The 10,632-nt window shown below is 44.7% G+C and overlaps 7 non-coding genes across 7 annotated transcripts; 4 read left to right on the top strand and 3 right to left on the bottom strand.

Moving 5' to 3' along the window:
- Window positions 1–325: 325 nt before the first annotated feature.
- Window positions 326–398, top strand: trnar-ccu (transfer RNA arginine (anticodon CCU)). Its single transcript has one exon. It is a non-coding gene; the product is annotated as a tRNA-Arg (tRNA).
- A 3,650-nt stretch (window positions 399–4,048) lies between these two features.
- trnan-guu (transfer RNA asparagine (anticodon GUU)) lies at window positions 4,049–4,122 on the bottom strand. The gene has a single exon. It is a non-coding gene; the product is annotated as a tRNA-Asn (tRNA).
- Window positions 4,123–5,314: 1,192 nt separating this feature from the next.
- trnar-ucg (transfer RNA arginine (anticodon UCG)) lies at window positions 5,315–5,387 on the top strand. The gene has a single exon. It is a non-coding gene; the product is annotated as a tRNA-Arg (tRNA).
- A 1,554-nt stretch (window positions 5,388–6,941) lies between these two features.
- On the bottom strand, window positions 6,942–7,023 carry trnas-uga (transfer RNA serine (anticodon UGA)). The gene has a single exon. It is a non-coding gene; the product is annotated as a tRNA-Ser (tRNA).
- A 1,540-nt stretch (window positions 7,024–8,563) lies between these two features.
- Window positions 8,564–8,637, bottom strand: trnan-guu (transfer RNA asparagine (anticodon GUU)). Its single transcript has one exon. It is a non-coding gene; the product is annotated as a tRNA-Asn (tRNA).
- A 946-nt stretch (window positions 8,638–9,583) lies between these two features.
- Window positions 9,584–9,700, top strand: LOC138232020 (U5 spliceosomal RNA). The gene has a single exon (XR_011186979.1). It is a non-coding gene; the product is annotated as a U5 spliceosomal RNA (small nuclear RNA).
- A 227-nt stretch (window positions 9,701–9,927) lies between these two features.
- On the top strand, window positions 9,928–10,069 carry LOC138231957 (U4 spliceosomal RNA). Its single transcript, XR_011186914.1, has one exon. It is a non-coding gene; the product is annotated as a U4 spliceosomal RNA (small nuclear RNA).
- The last annotated feature ends 563 nt before the right edge of the window (window positions 10,070–10,632 follow it).

Here is a 10,632-nt window from a genome sequence, read left to right as displayed (position 1 = left end):
TTCCCAATGGGCGATGTTTGGCTTTCAAATCATCTCTCTGTGGAAGCGCCGCGATGCAGCTGTTTAAGGCTTAGAAGCAGCTGACTGTTTCACTACCTAGCTGATCACTGTCAGTCAGGGAGCTTAGAGGTGAAAAGCCTGTCTGAGAGACAATTCGCCGTCGATCAGTTCAATATGTTCCGTACCAGCTCGGCGCACCTGAGATCATCTTGGTAGCCGTGTAGCTCAGATGAGTGAGAGCGTGTGTGTGTGTGTACCACCGTGATTGGATGCCGGTCCTTCTCAGGTCACAGTAAACCTTCTGCTGCCTAACTTTCCCCAGTGTGCCCCAGTGGCCTAATGGATAAGGCACTGGCCTCCTAAGCCAGGGATTGTGGGTTCGAGTCCCATCTGGGGTGCTCCTGTCCCATTTTGAGCATACAAATGTCCTTGTGATTTGCAAAGCTACAACCCCACCTTACTCAGTGAGCGTCTCTGCTTTTCTCTCACATACAGTTGGGAGAAAAACTTTTGTAAACAGCCCTTCGGAATGATGTGGATTTCTGCATGAATGGCTCCTAACATGTGATCTTATCTTTATCTAAGTCATAATAATTAATAAAGAGAGTGTGATTTAACAAACAACACACGCCCAACATTTGACATTGCTGTTTCTTTATTGACCAAATGGTTTAAACAATCAAGGTCATTGATGGAAAAAGTACGTGAACCCTTATATTAAGGAGCTAGTGGAACCTCCTTTATGACAAAAACCTCAACCCCCACTTTCTGTAGCGGCTGGTCAGACCTGAGCAGCGGTTAGGAGGTATTTTGGCCTATTCCTCTATGAAAAACTGTTTCAGTTCATGTATATTTTTGGGATGTCTTGCACTGAACGGCCTGCTTCAGATCACGCCACAGTACTTCAATGGGATTGGGGTCAGGACTCTTACTTGGCCATCCCAAAATACGGAATTTCTTCTGTTTCAGCCACTCTGTTGTTGATGTACTCCTTTAACTTTCAACTTTTGTCACGTCTGTCCACAGAACATTGTTCCAGGAGTTGCTGTGGAACATCCATGTGGTCTTTAGCAAACTTGAGAGGGGCAGTGGTGGTTTTTTTGGGGGGGAGAGCAGTGGTTTCCTCCATGGTGACCTCGCATGATCACCACTCCTGTTCAGATTTCTTCTTATGGTGGACTCATGAACACAGACGTAAGACAAAGTCAACCACCTGTTCGCTAGATCCCATCCCCACTCAGCTAGTCAAAGATTCCCTCGAAGGACTGGCAGGACCTATAATTAGCATGATGAATGCATCGCTTGCGTCAGGCGTTGTACCTGATCAATTTAAGGTAGTGGTTGTTAGACCGCTCCTTAAGAAGTCAAATTTGGATCCACAAGTTCTTAACAACTACAGGCCTGTCTCAAAGGTCCCATTTCAATCTAAAAGTCTTGGGAGAATAGTTGTTGCCCAACGTCAATCGTATCTGGATTCAAATAATATACTTGAGAAATTTCAGTCTGGTTTCTGAAACTGCATTAACAAGAGTCGTAAATGATATTCTCTTAGCTACTGATGCGGGGAATGCAACAGTGCTTGTGCTTCTAGATCTTAGAGCTGCCTTTGACACGGTTGACCTCTCTGTTTTGTTACACAGGCTTGAGTTTGAGGTTGGCTTATCTGGAACCGTCCTTCAGTGGTTTACTTCACATTTAACTCATCGTTTTCATTATGTTCAAATATCTAATAATTGTACTGCTTCATCAATGTCACCAGTTCAATTTGGGGTACCAGAAGATCAGTGCTGGGACCAATATTGCTCTCTCTCTCTACATGCTGCTGCTAGGTAGGATAATATGAAAAAATAATATGAACTTTCATTCATATGCTGATGACACTCAAATAAACATTTTGTTTACACCAAACGACAACTCTTCTATTATCAGTTTAGTTAAATGCATTAAGGAAGGAAATACTTGGATGTGTGAAAACTTTTTGTTACTCAACTCTGAGAAAAATGAGGATCTGTTGATCGGAGGCAACAATACTGATAGGACTACTATAACTTCAGCACTTAACTCAGAGGATTTAAACATTTGCCTCAAAGAGACAGCACGTTACCTAGGCGGCATATTAGACACAAGGCTCTTAACAACTTGCATTGTTAAGTGCCTTGGGACAACCTTGTTGTGAAAGGCGCTATATAGAAATACATTGATTTGAATTGAATTGACAATGTAAAATGTTGTGTGTGTTGTTTGTTAAACAAGACTGTCTTTATTTATCAAAAAATAAAAGGAATTTGCTAGGAATGCAAACGTTAGGTTGCGCTTCTTCATGCTGCATCGTCGGCATGAGTGGAGCTTTTTAAACGTCTGTACTTACTGTGCCCCATAAGAAATCGTTTGTCCCCGTTCAAAAGACATTGTGCGATGTCCTGCAGTGTTCGCAAAGCAAACCTTTGACAGTTTGAAAAGAGGAATTTATTCTGCTTCCTGTGCGTGCAGTAGTTACAAAGTTGAACGTCTTTACACGATTTGCTGCAGTTTTCAGTGGGCGGGCTTTGTCAGATGGCTTGGAAAAACGCACTGTGTTTTGGCTCGGGAAACATCATGAGAAGTGTCCTGCATGTTTTCTGTGTATAGCTGTCTTTTAACGCATACAGAATTCATTCGAAATCATTGATTTCTCCAATTAACAAGGGTCCCTTAAAAGATGAGTCAAAGTAACGTCTAATCAGATTAGTTTCCTTAGAGCTGGTTCAGAGTTTGCTCAAGAGTTTACCTTTCACAAATGCGCAAAGAAGAATGTTGGGGGTGCATGCTTCAAGGTGCCTTACAGCTGTAGGGAGTGATTCGAGACGATTCGTGGTGTGTGCTAGTTCCCATATACCGTACGCCCCGGGGTGCAGTGCTAGGATGACGTACAATACCGTTTGGGCACGTAACGGCGTTATATGCAAGTGCGGGACGTGAGGGTTTTCGTTTGTTCATTTTGTTTTGCTCTGCTTTGCTTTGTTTCGTGGTCAAGAGGCGTAAGGTAAGTCGTAATCCAGGGAGAACACTGGTGGCAAACAGTCCGAGGTGAGAGGCGAGGTCCAAAGTCGAAAAGGCAGAAGGGGAGTCCAATATCCAGAATAAACGAGGTAATGGAAAAAACGCCAGGTAGAGCTCTCAAGGAGTAGACTCAATACCAGCGGGAAGCAGGTAAAGATGGTAAAAATAGCACTGCGTACCGCACGGTGGAGTGTGTGCAGGTGGGTTAACTCGTGCGGCGGCGTTTGTTAATAATCACCCGCTGCTGGTGCTGTTTAGATTGCTTAAGAGTTGGTCTTAACTGCCTGGCGGTCATGACAAGCTCCTCTTTAAGCTGTGGTTTAGTTTTGCATTCATGTGTTTCTAGAGCAGTTATTTATGGGGGTGGGTGGGTCTTTCACAGAGGCTCAGGACAAATCCCCCGCCTGAAAGTCTAATGTGTGCGTTCAGACAGTCACAGGTCAAGAGCCAGGCAGGAGGACAATGGACAGAAGAGCCAACGAACTAAAAATAAAAGAACAGATATGAAAAAGCCACCATCTTTTTCTTTTTGACATTTTCCGACTTTTATGCAAGCCAGGACAAAGTTGCTCGTAGCTACTTGTGGATTCAAATACTCTATCGAGTGCTTTGATGAGTTTTTGCAATTTGATTGTCGTCCTGTCAGCCTGTTTCTGTTTTTTTTTTTTTTTCAATCTAGGGATGGAAAGTATGAGGGAAATGATGGAGCAATCAATAACCGCTCCGGAAAAATGGCAGAAAGAAATGGTCCGTCACTAAGGACATTTGTGAAGCAGAGGAGTGACATCACCACAAAGGCGACACATTCTGCTGATGGTTTTGGTGAATAATGATTGAGGCGCGTTAAGAGAAAGGTAGCTGTGTCAGCATGCGTAGGCTGCAAAGGATCAAGCAAAGGTTTACTCCATGCTGAAAAGAGAAGAAAAGAAGCACAACGTTTCGACTGTGGAGCCTTCTGCGCCATCTTCTTTAGCGGTGATGATGTTTACATTGGAAAAACGGAGACATGCGTCCCTGGGTGGGCTTGAACCACCAACCTTTCGGTTAACAGCCGAACGCGCTAACCGATTGCGCCACAGAGACTGACAGCCGCTTGTGCTCCCTACATTTGCAGGTTTATGGTCAAAGAAAACAATCACTTGCGCTTCTTGCAGCCGGCAATCTTTTTCCACTGACAACCAAGAAATGGATTTCATCTTTCACAAGCTGTATGGATTTCTTCAAAAACAAGTTATTCCAGAAAGGAAATGAATTCTTGCATTAAACTGAACCAAGCTGTACATGTTTGTCTGAAATGATACATTCGGCACAACAAGACACGGAGAGAGGCACCGCTGGTATTCAGACCCAGGATCGCCTGCTTACTAGGCGGGCACTTTAAGCCACTAGGGAACAGCGCCAGCAGAGCACCGCGCTTTTACAGACACTTGGACACATCTGCGTTCGGTGTGCACTTAACCTGCTCTCTGAGCCCGTTGCCTCCGTCCCATTTAATAGCAGAACTGACGCCAAGAGAAATGATGAGAAATGGCATTTATCGGGCACTTTTCATGTCCAAGGAGCTCAATGCCCTTGACACCTCCCCAAGGCGACAGAGCTGTGCATTCTTTGGCGACACCATTTTTTCTTTTGTTTAATTTCTATACTTATTGATAGAATAAAAACGATATGTCATGTACTGTAAGGGAAATGTCTCTTTTCATGGGGAAAGCTAGCACCAGCAAATGTTGTGTTTAGAAGAAGTGATTTAACATGACACGTGACCTAATTTACTGGAGCAAAAGCTCACCCAGCAAGCCCTGCTTTACTTCTACAGGAGAGAAGTACTGTAGAGTCTGCAAGATGTTCAGCTGGGTAGCTACGTCAGCATGCCTCGGCTGAAAAGGAACAAGTACTAGGTTTATTGCATGCTGAAAAGAGAAGAACGGAAACACAGCGTTTCGACTGTGAGGTCTTCTCACACCTGAAGAAGCCTCACACCTGTAAAAGGCTCCATGGTTTTCTTTCTTCTCTTTTCAACATGGAATACACCTATTGTCTGCAAGATGTGACAATTTCATGGTGTTTTGGAAGAAAACCTTTTTCTTTGAATTCAAAATCAATCGGAATTTCAGCACGACACATCAACACTTTTTCTGTTTTAAGGAGATGATATTTTAAACCTGATAAAAATAGTAGGAAACACAAGTTTCTTGCTGTGAAAATTTAGATGGGGAAGTGTACTACTAGTAGCAGTGTAGAGCTCTCTGTGGTGGAGTGCAAGTGCATGTTCTATGGGCCAGTGGCGTAATGGATAACGCGTCTGACTTCGGATCAGAAGATTGTAGGTTCGAGTCCTGCCTGGCTCGTGAGGCTTTTAAACCTCTCAGGTTCCTCGGTAACAGGTTGGCGTCATGTATGTGAACTATAGAAAAGCATTTGCCACAACCCGTAAATTAGCACGCAAGTGCGGGCTGGTGAACACAGAACTGTATGGAGATCATCTCCAGCTCCGAGCTCAAATGCAATGAAAAAACATGCAGAACAGAACTGGAGAGCAGCTGAATTTGTGCTCAGTAGGGTGGGGAGGACTCAGCATTGCTATTGTTCTAATTGGCATGAACTGCAGGGGATCTGAATCAGAACATGTCAGTTAGTTCGACCATTGCGTCAATATGTAGGCCACGTTAATACAGAATTATTACTTTGTCTGTCTCGTCTTTGTATATAGCTGAATGTCCCTGACAATTTCATGTTAGTTTTTAAGAACGACATTGGTGCTAATATATACATATATAGCATATAAGGAACACGTAAAAGTTTAGTCCATGCTGAAAAGATAAGAAAACCGCCACAACGTTTCATCTTGGAATAAATCTTTACTTGTTGTTTTGCAGCCTACCCATTCTGACCTAACTCCTCCCTTGAAATTCCCTAACAGATAAGGGTACGTAACGGCTCATGCGATGCTCAGTTGCAATTTGTCCCAAAACAAACAAGAACAGCAGCTGAGGGTTTGAGTTTGAACATGCACTGTATTAAAGCAGCTTTTATTTCCATTGATAAATGCTAGATATTCCTACAGAGATTCTCCAGGTGAGTAAGCGATTCCTGTTTCTGTTTCTATTTCTGTTTCATATATATATACAGTATATATATGTTACATGTGTCTCTGCAATAGTATAAATGTGTTATACACTATCAGGGGCTGCTTTTTTGTGCACCTCATCTACAACAAGGGTTTTTTTTTCATTTATGTTTGTGGACCTTCACCATTTGAGGAAGTGAGTTAGATAAGAAAGTTACAGGTATGGTGAGCAATGACTGACAAAGGCACGTACTGGGTATTCCTTACAGAAGTGTAAGCAATTTGTTCTAAAAAACACCGGCTAAAGTCCAACATCGTTAGCAATCTTATTACTTAAACAGAATTAACATCAATAAACTGTAATGTGCTGGTACATGCGAGTAGATTTGATCTTCTATTAAACAAAAATGCAATTACAGCTCTAAAAAGGTCAACCTAGACTTCTGTAACAGATCTGTTCAGGTCATCGCTGTTTCTCTGACCTTGTGAGTCTTTGGAATTTTAAAAGTGTATTTTGCTTGCCTTTCATGTGGTCTGTGTACAAGTCACTGTGGCGTATGCGGTCCTACACAGCCTTGCTATAGACGTGACGACCCTCCGCTATGTTGCAATGGAGAACAGGTTCAGTACGGAGCTGCTGAGAAAATTCAGCTGGAAAGCTCGTTGCAGAAAAGCATCGTTATCTGTGTCCAGCGGCAAAGCGTCCATCGTGGGTGCTGAAGAATCGATTTCACAGGCTGCGGGTCCAGGCGATTTAGAGTGTTAAAGGTCCCAGCGAAAACTAAACGGCGCTGGTCCTTTTACACGCACGCACGCAACCAAATGCAAAGGACGCCGTAGTCGGCAGGATTTGAACCTGCGCGGGGAGACCCCAACAGATTTCAAGTTTGTCACCTCAACCACTCGGCCACGACTACAGCGAGCACTGCGGCCGCTGCCTTCTTGCTACAATCGAACAGGGAGTGCGAGGCGGCGGCGGCAGTGGAGGCAACTTTTTTCAAGTTCGCTCTCCGTTTAAGAAACCTTTTACGCCATACGTGCAAGCACACACACACACACACCTCAGAGGACTTAAGGGTGGCTTCAAGTTGGAATGATAAAGTCTCCCCGTTCGGACATGAAAACAGAACGTTCTTAGACAGAAAGCAATCAACAACGGAGACATGTGGACGACGATTTTAGTCACTGCACTTTGAATAGCATTTTTACTCCAGTTACAGGAGATGCACCAATGGCCCTTGACCTACGCTCTTACCAATGCCTTGAACATTCAAACAAAACAGCCCTCAAGTCCTGCGGTTTAATATAACGCTGTTACGTGTCGAGGCAGTATTTGACTCTGTCCTACCGTTGAGACACGGGGCGTATATGGAAACGAACACATGCTACGGATCGTCTCTAATCGGTCCCTACAGTTGGAAGGCTCCTTGAAGCGTGCACCCCCATCATTCATCTTTGCGCATCTGTGAAAGGTAGACTCTTGAGCAATGTTTGAGCCAGCTCTAAGGCAACTAGTGCTATTGGACAGAGACCTCTGGAAGATCCTAAGAGTCTCTTAACACCACTTCCAGCAGCAAGCTTAATTGTTCGCTGGAGGTCTCCCACCCAGGTACTGACCAGGCAAAGAATCACCACTACATTGAATGAGGAAGTTAATCCTGAAATCCAATTACATATCTCAAGGTAAGACAAATCCATAAGAACATGTCTTAGTATTACTTCGTTTACATTAGTATGGCACTGAGTTGGAGCTCCTCTTTAAGCTGTGGTTTAGTTTTGCATTCATGTGTTTCTAGAGCAGTTATTTATGGGGGTGGGTGGGTCTTTCACAGAGGCTCAGGACAAATCCCCCGCCTGAAAGTCTAATGTGTGCGTTCAGACAGTCACAGGTCAAGAGCCAGGCAGGAGGACAATGGACAGAAGAGCCAACGAACTAAAAATAAAAGAACAGATATGAAAAAGCCACCATCTTTTTCTTTTTGACATTTTCCGACTTTCATGCAAGCCAGGACAAAGTTGCTCGTAGCTACTTGTGGATTCAAATACTCTATCGAGTGCTTTGATGAGTTTTTGCAATTTGATTGTCGTCCTGTCAGCCTGTTTCTGTTTTTTTTTTTTTCAATCTAGGGATGGAAAGTATGAGGGAAATGATGGAGCAATCAATAACCGCTCCGGAAAAATGGCAGAAAGAAATGGTCCGTCACTAAGGACATTTGTGAAGCAGAGGAGTGACATCACCACAAAGGCGACACATTCTGCTGATGGTTTTGGTGAATAATGATTGAGGCGCGTTAAGAGAAAGGTAGCTGTGTCAGCATGCGTAGGCTGCAAAGGATCAAGCAAAGGTTTACTCCATGCTGAAAAGAGAAGAAAAGAAGCACAACGTTTCGACTGTGGAGCCTTCTGCGCCATCTTCTTTAGCGGTGATGATGTTTACATTGGAAAAACTGAGACATGCGTCCCTGGGTGGGCTTGAACCACCAACCTTTCGGTTAACAGCCGAACGCGCTAACCGATTGCGCCACAGAGACTGACAGCCACTTGTGCTCCCTACATTTGCAGGTTTATGGTCAAAGAAAACAATCACTTGCGCTTCTTGCAGCCGGCAATCTTTTTCCACTGACAACCAAGAAATGGATTTCATCTTTCACAAGCTGTATGGATTTTGAAATGTATGGACGATGCCAGGTGTCCCACAACACCACAGCGCCGACACACCTTTGGTTGTCCCACATAAAAAACATAGCCATTGCAGGCGCCCAGCCGGATTGTAGAGGGCAGGTGCCTTAAGCCTCCATTTACATTGTCCGGTAGCAAGCGAACCTCGAATTTCCTTGCTCCTGTTTTTATACCGTCAACATCTCTAACCTCAGTTCCATGGTGGACGGTGCAGTACTGCTTAAGCCAGGTGTGAATGTCCTCCGTCTTTGCCAGTTCCGAGAACATAACAACATGCACCGTTTTCCTCTCTCTCTGTGTCAGAGGCTGCAAGTTGATCTTCTCAAGGGCAGGAACTTTCCCTCTTTTTGCCTCAAACACATCCACACATTGTTCAAACAGAGAATAGGTAGCAAAAACAACCTCAAATGCTTTCTGACCTGGGAGAGCGAAGATGAAATCCAAGTGCCGAGGTTCAAAGCCACGTTCCTTCTGTAACACTTTTCTGCTGAACTGCATACGATCCATGAAGAGGTCATCCAAAAGCTCAAAACGTACAGCATTCTTGCGGGATCCAAAGGTTGCCATCTCAAACTGCAAAACAAACACTGCTTCCACAAAACAAGAAAACAATCCAACTACTCTAACTACAGGCTGATCAAGGTATCTCCCCTGCCAGGTAAGCCGAGAGCCGCAGGCGATGAGCCCAGAGCTGAACGGGCCCCACTGGCTCGTTTGTAAGGCCAGGTGCATTGCCAACCACGACCGGCAGGGCAGAGGCCTTGAAGGCGGCCTGGGCTCCTGCAGCTGTCCAGCCACGCACTCTGGTTTCTCTTCATCTCGTACAAATCTTTTGCCTTTTACTAAAGATTTCCATGGAGAGGAACATGAATGAGTTCCATACAATTTTTGTGCTTCCCTGCCTTCGGGTGGGGCGCAGCTGGGCTGGTCAAAGAGAGAAACTAAAACCGCTCACAATCGCTCTTATTACGGCGACTGTGGCCGTCTGCTCTGCGAGTCCTCGGTCTCCGCCTCTCTGATTGGCGCTCTTTTCTTTGGGGGGCGGGAATATGCTGTGAAATATGAAGCGTTACAGCAACGACATGCCATGAGACGATTGATAACGATTTCCATAGGATCCCCGCGGTTGCCTGGCAACCGTCAGCTTTGCGCAGTGGCAGTATCGTAGCCTGTGAGGTTTAGCCGAGGCGCGATTATTGCTAGTTGAAAACTTTTCCCAATACCCCGCTTCCGCCGGTTTGCAATACAATCGGCGAAAGCAATTTTTGACAGTCTCGTCAGAGACTGAGCAAGGTGTTTAAAGACAGATTTTGTCATGGTAACATCATGGTAGAAAGAAACAAGCTTGTTACGTCTCAACAGAAACGCTCTTTAGCTCTTTCAGCGTTATGCAGAGAACAGCGTCTGTCGAGATCACTTTTGAGTCAGCGCGAAACGCCGTGTGCTGTCAGTTTGATTTCATATTGCTCGTAGCGGCGCCCGGCTTTTGTCTGTCAAACGTTAGGTTGCGCTTCTTCATGCTGCATCGTCGGCATGAGTGGAGCTTTTTAAACGTCTGTACTTACTGCGCCCCATAAGAAATCGTTTGTCCCCGTTCAAAAGAGATTGTGCGATGCCCTGCAGCGTTCGCAAAGCAAACCTTTGACAGTTTGAAAAGAGGAATTTATTCTGCTTCCTGTGCGTGCAGTAGTTACAAAGTTGAACGTCTTTACACGATCTACTGCAGTTTTCAGTGGGCGGGCTTTGTCAGATGGCTTGGAAAAACGCACTGTGTTTCGGCTCGGGAAACATCATGAGCAGTGTCCTGCATGTTTTCTGTGTATAGCTGTCTTTTAACGCATACAGAA

Source organism: Lepisosteus oculatus, unplaced genomic scaffold (genome assembly GCF_040954835.1).
Source record: "Lepisosteus oculatus isolate fLepOcu1 unplaced genomic scaffold, fLepOcu1.hap2 HAP2_SCAFFOLD_62, whole genome shotgun sequence".
NCBI lineage: Eukaryota > Metazoa > Chordata > Actinopteri > Semionotiformes > Lepisosteidae > Lepisosteus > Lepisosteus oculatus.
The sequence above is the reverse complement of the archived record's forward strand: the minus strand, read 5'-3'. Positions and strand labels throughout refer to the sequence as shown.